The following is a 14,559-nucleotide window of genomic DNA, read 5'->3' as shown; positions in this document are numbered from 1 at the left end:
TGGGTTGGGTTCGCGAACGATCCAGGACATTTGAACTGCTCTTTTTGAAGGGGTAATCTCTCTCTCTCTCTCTGGATCAGTTATGTCCTTTACGGTTGGGACCAGTGGTGCAGTGCTGGGCAACCGCGGTCAAACGGCGTTCTGTGCAATAGTAATATACGATCCATAGGTGATTAATATATATAATTAGTACAGAGTTGTAGTGTATAATATGTACAGTTATGGTAGTAAGTCATACTGGCCAGCAGCGTAACTAGTAAGAATAGGTAAGGGATATGTACAAATAGTAGTATCCACAGATGTGTACAAAGGATTATGCAGTGTATACATACAAATGTGTGTGTATATCAAAGTCAAAAAGTTAAAAAAAAAAGTCAACTTTATTGTCATTTCCCATAATGTGCAAGACATACAGATTTATGTTCCCCCTTCCCACGGTTTATATAAAAATATCTAATATAAACATAAAGTAACATATAGGACACTATAAACATAAAGTAACATATAGGACACAATGTACACACACAATATACAGGACTGTATACAATATAAACAGTAGCTAAAAATGTGAAATAAATATAGAGGTAAACGAGAACTTAGTGCAAATCTTCTAGCAGCAGTGGTACATAGTAAATATAAATAATGGCAGTAAAATAAAATAATGGCAGTAAAGTGGCAGTGAGTTAGTAAAGTAAAGTCTGTGTGATGGTGTGTGTGTCAGTGGGGGGGGGGGGGTTCTTAGTCCAGAGTCTGTGGGGGCAGAGTAAGAGAGAGGGGGTGGGGGGGGGGTTCTTAGTCCATCAGTCCAGAGTCGAGTAGGGTATATCTGCAGAGCCACAGAGCCCAACGTCTGGGCGGGGCTTCGTGGCGTGGACGGGTTTGAGGCGGGGCTTCGTGGCATGGACAAGTCTTTGCACTACTGCGCATGCGGATGAGGGGGGGGGGGGGGGGGGGGGGCTCTCTCGCTCGCTCTCTCTCTCTCTCTCGTTTACGACATACACAACTTTCGTCTTGTTTACATCAGGGTCCCCCATTTTCAATTCATCATAACATGACATACAGATAGACAGTAATGTTACATCTAGACATTTATGACATACCAGATCTACAAATATACAGCACTGTTTGAGATACAAAAATAGTAGAGTATATATATATAGTAATAATAATAATAATAATAATGGATTGGATTTATATAGCGCTCTTCTCTGACTCAGAGCGCTTCACAGAGTCCATTATTCGTTCATACACACTCATACCGGTGGTGGTAAGCTACAATTGCAGCCAGAGCTGCCCTGAGGCAGACTCACGGAAGCGTGGCGAATAATCATCGCCTACGGCCCCTCCCCACCACCAACATTCATTCACATGCATACACATTCATACGAGGCAAGTAGGTTAAGTGTCTTGCCCAAGGACACAACGGCAATGGGATGGACATGGGCTTGAGCGGGATTCGAACCACCAACCCTTCGATCATTGGATGCTCCGCTCTACCCCTGAGCCACGCCGCCCCACACGTAACAATAGAGTATATACATTTGAGGGGGAATAAACTGTACATTGGAAGAGGTCTACAAATATACAGCACTGTTTGTGATACAAAAATAGTAGAGTATATATAGTAATAATAGAGTATATACATTTGAGGGGGAATAAACTGTACATATACAGCACTGTTTGTGATACAAAAATAGTAGAGTACATTAACCTGGCACACAACATACTTGTTCACATGTAATTTTTCTTTCACTCTAAAGGAAATATGTCTCACATACAGTAGACCCCCCAGTACTTTGTGGAGACGAAGATGATGAGTACCAGTCTTCTCCTCAGACATATAAAATCAGTTTTTCAATACAAGTACGACTCAAGACACAGAACATTAGTATGCAAAATAAAAAATGAACACAGATTTGAGTGTGAATGAAAACTTTATTTTAACAGATTGCAGAATGGGTACAATAGAGTACGGCTCAATACACACAATTGTTAAGGGGATGCAGACCAGAGAAAGACGTTTGTCTTGTTTACATCAGGGTCCCCCATTTTCAATTAATATCGACATAGGGACATACAGGTATTTAGTACCGATACATGTGACATATACGGTATTCAAATATACAGTACTGTTACCCATAGATCCTGACAGAGTATATACACATATGATGGGGAGGGGACTGTACATTAGGAGGGGGTGGGTGGGAGAGAAATATACATACGGTGGTGAGGAGACTGTAGATTTGGAGGGGGTGGGTGGGAGAGAAATACACATACAGTGGGGAGAGAATAATGCGGTGGGGAGGAGACTGTCTATTAGGAGGGGGTGGGGGGTTTGGACATTTACAGTGGCCAGTTTCGAATTGCAGCCTCCCCGTAGGTGCTCTTTAAGAGCGGTTTTGAATGTGGGTAGGGATTCACATTCCTTTACAGCTTTGGGTAGGGCGTTCCACATTTTTGTGGCATAATTGCGAAACGTGTTTAGTCCCTTGAGGGCGAATAAAAAAACAAAAAAAAAAACGAATGATTGCGGAGGAGGAGGCTCCTGTAGGGGATTCGGTAGTTGATGGGGAGCCAGTGGAGTTTTTGCAGGGTGGGGGTGATGTGCTGCCAGGGTTTGGTGTGCGTGAGGACCCTTGCAGCCGAGTTCAGCGCTGCTTCTTCCTTTCACGTTGACCATGACCGCTTCTTGCTTGGTGACCTCTGGATGTACTTCTGCAACCAGTTTGACGGTTCTCTGCCACTTACGACGGCCTGAGAGTACAGAAAAGCAAGGTGAGAGAATCGTCCAAGATCAAATCATTGTAGACAGTCAGATAGGCTTGGTAAACACAGATTTGGCAACAGGTGCCAACATACTGTACCTTTAGGCAGGCATGCGTTGTTCATGGCACGGGGTACCACTCAGTGGTACCTCACTGAGTATTAAAGATTTGAGCAGAAGCGCGTGCACGCACATGCACACGCTCGCGAGAACGCGCTGCGCTCGGCTCGGATCGTTGTGTTTACCTGCGGCGCTACCTCGCATTATCATAACAATAGCCGCTATAGGCTGGTGTCTTCAACCAGTCTGGGACTCTTTGTGATGTAAATGTGGAACGTCCCAAGTTGCCGCTGCCCACAGAGTGCACCGCCGTCCAAAGGTGAACGACGGCGAACGAAGGGCCAAATCAAAACAGCCGTCAATTCCGAATTGACAACTGTTTTGATTCAACCCCCCACCCACCACCACTCACCCCCGGACAACAACACACTCTGCAAACAGCAGCAACCCGGGACATTCCATATCTACATCACAAACTTCGGGACTGAGTAGATAATTAATTAATCTTCTCTTTATTTTTATTATTTATATTAAAACTGAATCAAACCATAAACAAGGTTGCCTGTTGGGATGTTAGATCCTAATGTGAAAAACTGATTTTATATGTCTGCACTTTATGTGCTCATTTTATGCCTGTCTTAATTCTGTTGTGAAGCACTTTGAGCTGCAGTTTCTGTATGAAAGGCTATACAAACAAAGTGTATTATTGTGCGCGAGGGAACATATGCGCATGCGCGCGGGGCCGCGCGTGCGTGTGCGTGCGCGCGTGCGCGCGGCGTCATTATCCTGCGTGGCGGCTCAGCCCATAATAACAACGCAACGCTGCCTTTAGGTGTTCTTTAGTCCGATGTGCTGTGATGATGAAGTCCACCAGCTTTTTTTGTTCAGCACTGCGGTCCATGGCAACCTGGAGGTGTTGTGGGATACTGGTAGTAATCCTTGAAGTCCGAGGCACCCTGTAAACAGGTTGTAGCAGTCCTTGGAGCAGACACCTCGACTCCCTGGTCCTGTGGGCAAACCTCTTGCCGTGCCTTTCAAATTATGAAAAACAATTATAATTTATTATTGCTTCAACACATGTTGACTAATTATACTCCAAGATACTGTAATGTACCCCTCAGTTTGGAAGCGCTCCATTAGTAGAGTACACCACCCAGGGGCGTAGCTGGGGGGGGGGGGGGTAGCTTAGGATGATTCCAAGGGCCCAGCACTGGGGGGCCCAGAGAACACTATTATTATCTTTTTATTAATATGGTTTTATTATTATCCTAAAGTAAGTTAATGTAGTTGACTCAAAAGTATAATTGCCTGTATTAAAGAAAAACGTCACAAAAGAAACAAACAGGTGCTTGTTACTTTGTTTGACAATATGAGCACCCCTCTCTTCTTTCATTGCATGGTTCAGTCCACATACACAGCAGCGCACAGCGCAGCCTTCAGAGTCAGAGTGACAGGAAAATGTCCTCTACAGCTCATGTTTCAGGAGCTCAGAAACTATCAGCATTGCAAGAGGAAAATAATAAAAGGTTGACAGCTAGTCACCAAGTATTTTCACAAGAAAGGTATTTATTCACAGAACTTGTTTTGAAGCCCATAACAGCTTGGCCAACATTTTGTGGCTGACGTTAGCTGATTGATTGATTGATTGAAAACTTTATTAACAGATTGCAGAATGGGTACAATACAGTACAGCTCAATACACACAATTGTTAAGGGGATGCAGACCAGAGAAAGACTTTCGTCTTGTTTACATCAGGGTCCCCCATTTTCAATTCATCAGCTACCTGTTGCTATAAAAAAATGTATGAGTGTAGATGAGCCCAGTGAATTTGTATCCAGCAGCTATGCCCTTTTGCTATGGCTATAGCTAACCTAACCTGTATAATGTTACATGCTAACATTGCACTGCTCTAATGCACAGATGCGGCTTCAGGATCAGTACCCCTTGTCCCCTTCCCTCAGGCTTGATTGATTGATTGATTGAAAATTCAATTGTATTAACAGATTGCAGAATGGGTACAGTACAGTATAGCTCAATACACACAATTGTTAAGGGGATGCAGACCAGAGAAAGACTTTCGTCTTGTTTACATCAGGGTCCCCCATTTTCAATTCATCATAACATATATGACATACATGACATACAGATAGACAGTACTGCTACATCTATACATTTATGACATACCAGACTGTTTGTGATACGAAAAGAGTCCAGAAAAGAGAGTATATACATTTGACATAGAAACTGTACATTGGAGGAGGTTGGGGGGAGGTTGGGTAGGAGGAGTGGGTGGGGGACACTGTACAACTGAACAAGCAAAACTGTACATTGGAATATTGACGAGACCATACTTGGTCATTTACTGTACATTGGGGGGGGGGGGGGGGGGGGGGGGGGGGGGTTGTGTTAGGACATTTACAGGGGCCAGTTTAGAATTTATTTTCGAAACGTCCCGCCGGTCCCAGTGACAGTCCCACTAAATCTGATAAACGTCAGAGAGAGACAGAGACGACAGGTTCAGCCTCAGCATCAGGTATTGAAGAGTTAACTGAGTCTGTTCCCCTATACCCCCCCTCGGGCGCCAGGGGCTTCCACTGAGGGGTGATGCAAATAGGGATGGGGTGTTATGGCAGCTCATGATGGAAAGAGTGCGCACCGAGTCTAATCCCGAGTTGAAGAGAGACAACTGGATGTCCAACAACATCCAAAACGAAATCTTACAGCTGTTTGCCCATGATATTCAGTGACAAATTAGAGGCAAAGCATCCAAAAGCCCATTCTTTGGCTTGAGCGCTGACGGAACCACTGATGTCACTCACTGGAAAAGAACAATTCTCGTGTAATATACAGTTTGCCGATGACAACTTGGAAGCTCAGAACTTCTTTTGGGGTTTTTACAATGCCCGGCCCAGACACAACAGCAGAGACGCTGTTTTTGTGTATAAAAGACTTTTACGCCTCGACCTGCCCATGGAGAGGCTGATAGGATACTGTTTTGACGGGGCCAGCAACATGTCTGGGGGGTACAGGCTAGACCAGGGGTTCCCAAACTTTTCAGGCCACGACCCAAAAAAAACTGTGTCAGAGAGCTGCGACCCCCACTATTATAGGAGGTAAAAAAATATATATAATAATAATAATAATATTCATAATTTTTTTTTTTTTTTAATAAATGGAAATGTATGGTTGAAACATGCAAACGTTCAAACGCACACACACTAATACGCATTGGAGGCTTTTAACCAGGGCCGGACTGGGGAAATCATTCAGGCCAGGAAATATAGTGCAAAATATAGCCCCCGTCAGGCCACTTTTTAAGCAGGGGGTCTGGGGGTCCCTCACCAGGATTTTTTTTGTTACAAAGACTTCATTTCCATTTTATTTGTACCCTTTAAATGCCAGTGTTTGTGATGGCATCACAAATTATTGTTAAAAAACAGGCTAGCATATGTATGATTAGCAACAACACAGATTTTTATGGATTTTTCTGTTTTTTTGTAATTGATAAATACAATATTTTATTCAACTTCAGCCCTGATCATAACACCACATATTAATTTTATAATTCTAACCCTTTAAATGCCAGTGTGTGTGATGGCATATTGCAATATATCAAATGCAAAGTAGATTTTTCAGGGGGGGATTATTACAGGCTAGCATGTGTCAATGATTAGCAGTTTTTTGTAAGGGTCCCGCCTCCACCAATCACATGCGGCTCCCTTTGTGTGTGTGTGTGTGTGTGTGAGAGCAAGAGAGAGAGAGATAGTTCTCCAACTTGTGTGAGTTGCAGTGATCTCCTGGTTGTTCCCCACCTAGGTTATCTAACTATTGCGCTGGTGCAACTAGAAACACTGGCCTGGCCTGCTTCTAAGTTCAGTGGCCTGACTGCAAAAAATAAAAAATAAATTGAATTTTTAATTAAATTTTTTTTTATCATCTGGCGACCCCCCCGCGGCGGCTCAAAGGCCGCACCCCCTACCGATTTAAAGTTCCAACGTGCCTGCCTACATGGGTGTAATGCGTGCAAATCAGTAGCAGAACCAGCCATTTCATATTTCCAAGTATAGTAGTGAGTTAGCCTCTGGCGGCGGGGATGATGCGTGGGTGCGGGGGGTGTTGGCGTTCAACTTCCCCATCTCTGGAATCAATTCTAAGAAATGGACTTGTGAAATCAGTTCTGAGATATAGGCCGTCAATCGGATAATGTAACGGTTGCTATCGTTGAATGTGGCCTTTATCTCAGATTCACGAGTGGAATTCTTGCTCAAGGTGCAGTGAAACACATATTATTTTCTGTAAACCTGTTATCTTTTCAGATTCAAGCCTTTGTAAAAACACCCTTCAACCATTCAACTGTTTAGGCTACCTCATGAGTCTGTGACCCTGGACCAGTCAATTACCCAACGTTTCCTATACATTTACCAGGGATAGTAACACTTCCTGAATATTAGGAAATGTTGCTTTCATTTGTGTACAGAATCAATTATTTTTAGAGCAAGATGGATGAGAGGCATGACCTGCAGTCACCCGTTAAAGTGATATTTCACTTTAGTAGCTTACTTGTAGATTACTTTTCTTTTTTTCTTCTTTTTTCCTAATAAGTTCCACCCTTGTGCAGGCCTAACGATGAGGGAGCTCACTGGGCTTAAGGGAGAGGAAAAGATACATCATGTTTAAAGCCATATAATTTTAACTGTTTACTATTTTTAAAACATTTTTTTACCCATGTTTAACATTCATAGCCTATTCTCAAGATATCTGTAAAAAATTACACATATTTCGAAAAAGACGGATAAATGTTGTTTTTGACCATATTTCCAATATTTATTTTTGATAAATACCAATTAGAAATATCTCGACGAATTACCTCTGAATATGAATCAAAAAAATATTAAAGATTCGATGACTAGTTCGACCAGAAACGGCGTTGAGGCGAAACTTTACCAAGTGGTCAACTGACGAGGGCGGTTCAAAAGAAACGGATACATGTTGTTTTTGACCATATTTCTAATATTTATTTTTGATAAATACCAATTAGAAATATCTCGACGAATTACCTCTGAATACGAATCAAAGAAAATATTAAAGATTCGATGACTAGTTCGACCAGAAACGCCGTTGAGGCGAACATTACGAAACGCTCAGCGGTTCGAAAAAAACGGATAAATGTTGTTTGACCATATTTCTAATATTTATTTTTGATAAATACCAATTAGAAATATCTCGACGAATTACCTCTGAATACGAATCAAAAAAAATATTAAAGATTCGATGACTAGTTCGACCAGAAACGGCGTTGAGGCGAAACTTTACCAAGTGGTCAACTGACCTGCATATGCTCCGGGCGCTTCGATGTGCTGCTCCGGCAGGAATATTCGGCTCGGCTCGCTGGTGAAACAAGAACCAGAGGTGATCCGTGCAGTACACTTCCTCGTTGGCGCGTGCCGGCTATGGGGGTCTTGTTTTTCGGCGTGTGGCGCGCTGTGGACTGCGCGGTCCGGTTCGCCTCTGGTTCTGTCTTGAAAATCCACTCGCCCCCCCCCCCCCACCACCACAAAACCTGTGTGCCGAGTTTCAATCACCAGCAGCCCGCTTCAGCCTAATTCACCTCCCCTGACTTGTGGCAAAGTTATCTGTGTAGCGATGACGCCACCATGAGTTTTACATCGGTAACAGCACATCCCGGCAATTACAAGGTCCTTATCTCGTGGAATATGCAAAGGATGGCAAGATATAGAGAGAATTGAACGAATAAGAGCAGATTTAAAAATGCTTAAAAATGCCGTTTTAACGTTGAAGTGGATGGGAGTAGAAAAAGTAACTAGTGGTGAACGAGTCACTAAATCTGTAACTACTATTTCTAGAGTGTTTCATGTTATAAGCTTTTCACACAATGAACATATATGTAAAATTAAGATATTTACCCAATTTCATGAAATAATAATAAACACAGACACCGCTGTGCTCACACACACACTCAAAATATTTCAAAAAAGTAGAAAAAGCGACTAGGGGTGCACAAGGGTAGTGAAATATCCCTTTAACCCTTTCACTACCACATTACCAAAGGGTTAACCCTTTCACTGTGACAATACATAAGGTTAACCCTCTCACTGACACACGACAAAGGGTTAACCCTTTCACAACCACACTACAGAAGGTTAACCCTTTCACTACCACACTACAGATGGTTAACCTTCTGTAGTGTGGTAGTGAAAGGTTAACCTGCTGTCATGTGGTAGTGAGAAGGTTAACCTTCTGTAGTGAAAGGTTAACCTTCTGTAGTGTGGTAGTGAAAGGTTAACCTTCTGTCATGTGGTAGTGAAAGGTTAACCTTCTGTAGTGAAAGGTTAACCTTCTGTAGTGAAAGGTTAACCTTCTGTCATGTGGTAGTGAAAGGTTAACCTTCTGTCATGTGGTAGTGAAAGGTTAACCTTCTGTCATGTGGTAGTGAAAGGTTAACCTTCTGTAGTGTGGTAGTGAAAGGTTAACCTTCTGTAGTGTGGGAGTGAAAGGTTAACCTTCTGTAGCGTGGTAGTGGGTCTTGGACTTCCTGACTGGCAGACCCCAGGTGGTGAGAGCAGGCAACTGCACCTCCTCATCCATCACCCTCAACATAGGGGCCCCCCAGGGCTGTGTTCTGAGTCCCCTCCTCTACTCCCTGTACACACACGACTGTGTGGCTCAGCGGAGTAGCAATACAATCATCAAATTTGCTGACGACACAGTGGTGGTGGGCCTGATCTCTGCCAACGACGAGAGGGCCTACCTGGAAGAGGTCAAGGTCCTGGCGGGATGGTGCCAGGAAAACAGCCTCTCCCTGAACGTCAGCAAAACAAAGGAGATGATTGTGGACTTCAGGAGGTCGGGGGTCAAGGACTACAGCCCCCTCAGCATCGACGGGGCACCGGTTGAGAGAGTCAACAGCTTTAAGTACCTCGGAGCCTACATATCCGAGGACTTGACATGGACCACACACATTGACAGTGTTGTGAAGAAGGCACGACAACGCCTCTACTTCCTCAGGCGCCTAAGGAAGTTCCAAGTCAGTCAGAAGATCCTTAAGAACTTCTACTCATGTACAATAGAGAGCATCTTGACCGGCAACATCACCTCCTGGTTTGGGAATAGCACTGCACAAGACCGAAGCAGACTACAAAGAGTGACACGTTCAGCCGAACGCACAATTGGAGGGGGGCTCCCCACCCTCCAGAACATTTACAACAAGCGTTGCAAGGGCAAGGCTAAGAGAATCATTAAAGACTCCAGTCACCCGAACAACTGCCTCTTTGAACTGCTGCGGTCAGACAAGCGATACCGGAGTCTCAAGGCGAGCACAGAAAGACTCAGAAGAAGCTTCTATCCCCAGGCCATCAGGCTGCTAAACGAACAATGAACACTACACAACAACAACCACCAAACGCACATAGCACACACATCCACACGCACACACTCACTTTAAACAAACACACTGTAGCACCCACTCCACACACTTTATAGCACACACCCACTTTAAACAAACACACTGTAGCACCCACTCCCCACACTTTATATTTATTGATGAAGGATTGCACTACAACTCGTACACCTTACTGTAAATTGTACCTAAATTGTACCTCATCCCATTTCTGCTTTGCACTATATAGTACTGTACATTAGTACACTGCATAGTATTGTATATTATATGGTAACTCAGAACATTGTACATATGTCTATACCGAACACTGTGACCTCATTTTCTTCTTCTAAATTACATGCTATACTATGTTATTTGATACTATCTTGTCTAGCACAGTCTCTGGAGCGTAACAGTGAGAAGCATTTTGTATGAAAGTATTCTGTACTTCTGTATGACAACTATTAAAGAAACTTGAAACTTGAACTAGTGAAAGGTTAACCTTCTGTAGTGTGGTAGTGAAAGGGTTAACCTTCTGTAGTGTGGTAGTGAAAGGGTTAACCTTCTGTAGGGTGGTAGTGAAAGGTTAACCTTCTGTAGTGTGGTAGTGAAAGGGTTAACCTTCTGTAGTGTGGTAGTGAAAGGGTTAAGATGTCAGTTGCCCAATCTTCTGATGAGATACCTGATGATAAATCACAGAATAGATGAGACACCTGATGATAAATCACAGAATAGATGAGACACCTGATGATAAATCACAGAATAGATGAGACACCTGATGATAAATCACAGAATAGATGAGACACCTGATGATAAATCACAGAATAGATGAGACACCTGATGATAAATCACAGAATAGATGAGACACCTGATGATAAATCACAGAATAGATGAGACACCTGATGATAAATCACAGAATAGATGAGACACCTGATGATAAATCACAGAATAGATGAGACACCTGATGATAAATCACAGAATAGATGAGATACCTGATGATAAATCACAGAATAGACAAATAAATCTCAAATTTCACCTCTTATCAGTCGAGTCGTGAACATGAAGCAATTCCACCCCACCCAACCCCCTCTAATGTACAGTTTCTTCCCCTTCGGATTTTTTTTATGATGTTCTCTCTTTCTTACACAGTACCGTATATTTGTATGCCTTGTATGTCATAAATGTCCTGATGAATTGAAAATGGAGGACCCTGATGTAAACAAGACGAAAGTCTTTTTCTGGTCTTCATCCTCTTAGCAGTTGTTTGTATTGAGCTGTACTGTATTGTACCCATTCTGCAATCTGTTAATAAAGTTTTCAATCAATCAATCAATCAATCAATCAATCAATCAATACTTCAGTTCCACAGCATCCCCCAGGTGTGGCTTTCAGTTGGCATGTGTCCGTCTGGCATAGACTGTGTCCGTCATGGGTACCGTTCACATTTGAATCGATACCGGTACCCAACGGTGCCTTTTTTCGGTACTTTAGTTTAGTCTCTAAAAATGTAATCTACCTCAGTTGTGAAAAAAAATAATCCAAACTTCAAATAACTTTTTACAGTACCGAAATGTGGCACCGACGGATCTCACGTGAATCAGTACTCGGTAGTACCGACGTGATTCGGTAGGTACCTTTAAAAGTACCTAATTCGGTACCCATCCCTCCGTCTGGCATAGACACGGGCCTCTGCCCTCTGGCCATACTGGGAATGTCGCTGTGTCTCTGGAATGAATCCTGAGCAAATGATTCCACTTGTGAATAACATCCAACGCTCATATTATCAGTTATATCCGATTGACGTCAACACAGTAACATTTGGAACTGAAACTGATTTCACAAGTCCATTTCCCAGCATTAAGAGCAGAGATGGAGAAGTCGGACTTACTCACCACTCTACGTGGAAATGACATGCATTGCTAATGACCAACCTGTTCAAGCAAAGCCAGTATGGTATTTTCAGGCATGAAAAGAGAGTTGTATTTAGAAGAAGGAAATCATTTTTTACTCCTTAGTTTTAGTCTTGCTTATTTTATATTCTTTCTTTATTTTACACTCTTGCTAGCTTTTATGTTCTTTTACAATGTAGCGCTTTGAGATTTGCTACACAATTATAAAGCGCCCTACAATTCAAATATATATTATTATTATTAAATAAAATGAATGACTGAGATCAAATTGACGGAATCGTACATTTCGGTATCGTTGATGGCCCGCCATCTTGAAAAATGTCATTCATCTTGGATTTTCAAGTGGCTAACGTTCTTTTTCAGTAACGTAGATTCAATAGAGGTGTTGTGCCAAATGTTGATGCTTGTATAGCCACATGTGAAGGAACAGCTCATGATGGGTGGTGGTGTTGGCTGGTGGTGATAGCGTCTGCTGGGTGGTGGTGTTGGCTGGTGGTGATAGCGTCTGCTGCAGTGGTGGTGTTGGCTGGTGGTGATAGCGTCTGCTGGGTGGTGGTGTTGTTCTGGTGGTGATAGCGTCTGCTGGGTGGTGGTGTTGGCTGGTGGTGATAGCGTCTGCTGGGTGGTGGTGTTGGCTGGTGGTGATAGCGTCTGCTGGGTGGTGGTGTTGGCTGGTGGTGATAGCGTCTGCTGGGTGGTGGTGTTGGCTGGTGGTGATAGCGTCTGCTGGGTGGTGGTGTTGGCTGGTGGTGATAGCGTCTGCTGCAGTGGTGGTGTTGGCTGGTGGTGATAGCGTCAGGGGCGGAGCTAGGGGGTGGCTACCTGGGCTCAAGCCCCGGATGTATTCTGAAAAGCCCCGAATCTATTTTAAAAAAAATTAAATTTTTTTTTTTTTTTACAATTCATCATTGTTACATGAAAATATGCTTGCACCAGATTTAGCAGAAGCTAATTTCCATCTGTGGTCTATCCAGCTGCTAACTGTATTTGAGTGAGTTAAGTCTTGGTGTTATGGTAGACTCAGACCTAAGCTTTAAATCACAATCAACAAGTTGACAAAAACTTAATTCTTCCACCTTAGAAACATAGCTAAAGTACGGCCATTTATAAATCAAAAGGACGCTGAAAACCAGATCCATGCCTTTATCTCAAGCCAACTCGACTCCTGTAATGCACTCCTTACCGGCCTCCCGATTAAATACGATGATAACTATTTTATTGCAATGCACTATTGCATTATTTTATTCTATTTTACTAACTATTTTATTGCACTGCACTATTTTACTTTGTATCAGTGAATCATAGACGCCTGGCCATAAGAGCATTCGGAGCATCTCTGCTCTCCCACTATTGAACTTGGGGGAGCAAAGGTATAATCTTGCTCCACCACTTTTTGATTATATGAAAAATATGATATATCCCCCCCAATATATAAATCTAACCATAACTACGTTATGGTTAACTGAGTTTTATAGTGAAAAGAGCAGCTTTATTGGTCAAGATAGAAGGCTCTATATTGCAGGAAATTGCACGTACAGGTTCATTAAATTCAAATAAAATCTGTCATGGAGGGGGTCGTGCCTGAGCCCCTCCAAACCACCCATTGTCTGCAAAAATAAAAAAAAAAAAAAAAAAAAGCCCCGGATCTCCTACAATCCTAAATCCGCCCCTGGATAGCGTCTGCTGCAGTGGTGGTGTTGGCTGGTGGTGATGGCGTCTGCTGGGTGGTGGTGTTGTTCTGGTGGTGATGGCGTCTGCTGGGTGGTGGTGTTGTTCTGGTGGTGGTAGCGTCTGCTGGGTGGTGGTGTTGGCTGGTGGTGATAGCGTCTGCTGGGTGGTGGTGTTGGCTGGTGGTGGTAGCGTCTGCTGGGTGGTGGTGTTGGCTAGTGGTGATAGCGTCTGCTGCAGTGGTGGTGTTGGCTGGTGGTGATAGCGTCATGATGGGTGGTGGTGTTGTTCTGGTGGTGGTAGCGTCTGCTGGGTGGTGGTGTTGGCTGGTGGTGATAGCGTCATGAATGATGGGTGGTGGTGTTGGCTGGTGGTGATAGCGTCTGCTGGGTGGTGGTGTTGGCTGGTGGTGGTAACGTCTGCTGGGTGGTGGTGTTGGCTGGTGGTGATAGCGTCATGATGGGTGGTGGTGTTGGGTGGTGGTGATAGCGTCTACTGCAGTGGGCCAGGCCTGCAACACAGAGTGACACCAGCCTCCCCCCACCCCCACCCCCACCCCCTCCTAATGTACAGTCTCCTCCCCACCGTATGTATATTTCTCTCCCACCCACCCACCCCCTCCTAATGTACAGTCCCCTCCCCATCATATGTATATACTCTGTCAGGATCTATGGGTAACAGTACTGTATATTTGCATATCGTATATGTCACAAATGTAACAGTACTATATACCTGTATGTCATGTATGTCCCTATTCCAT

This window comes from Notolepis coatsorum (assembly GCF_963971535.1).
Source record: "Notolepis coatsorum genome assembly, chromosome: 5".
Classification (NCBI taxonomy): Eukaryota; Metazoa; Chordata; class Actinopteri; order Aulopiformes; family Paralepididae; genus Notolepis; species Notolepis coatsorum.
Note: the sequence above shows the minus strand (reverse complement) of the source record.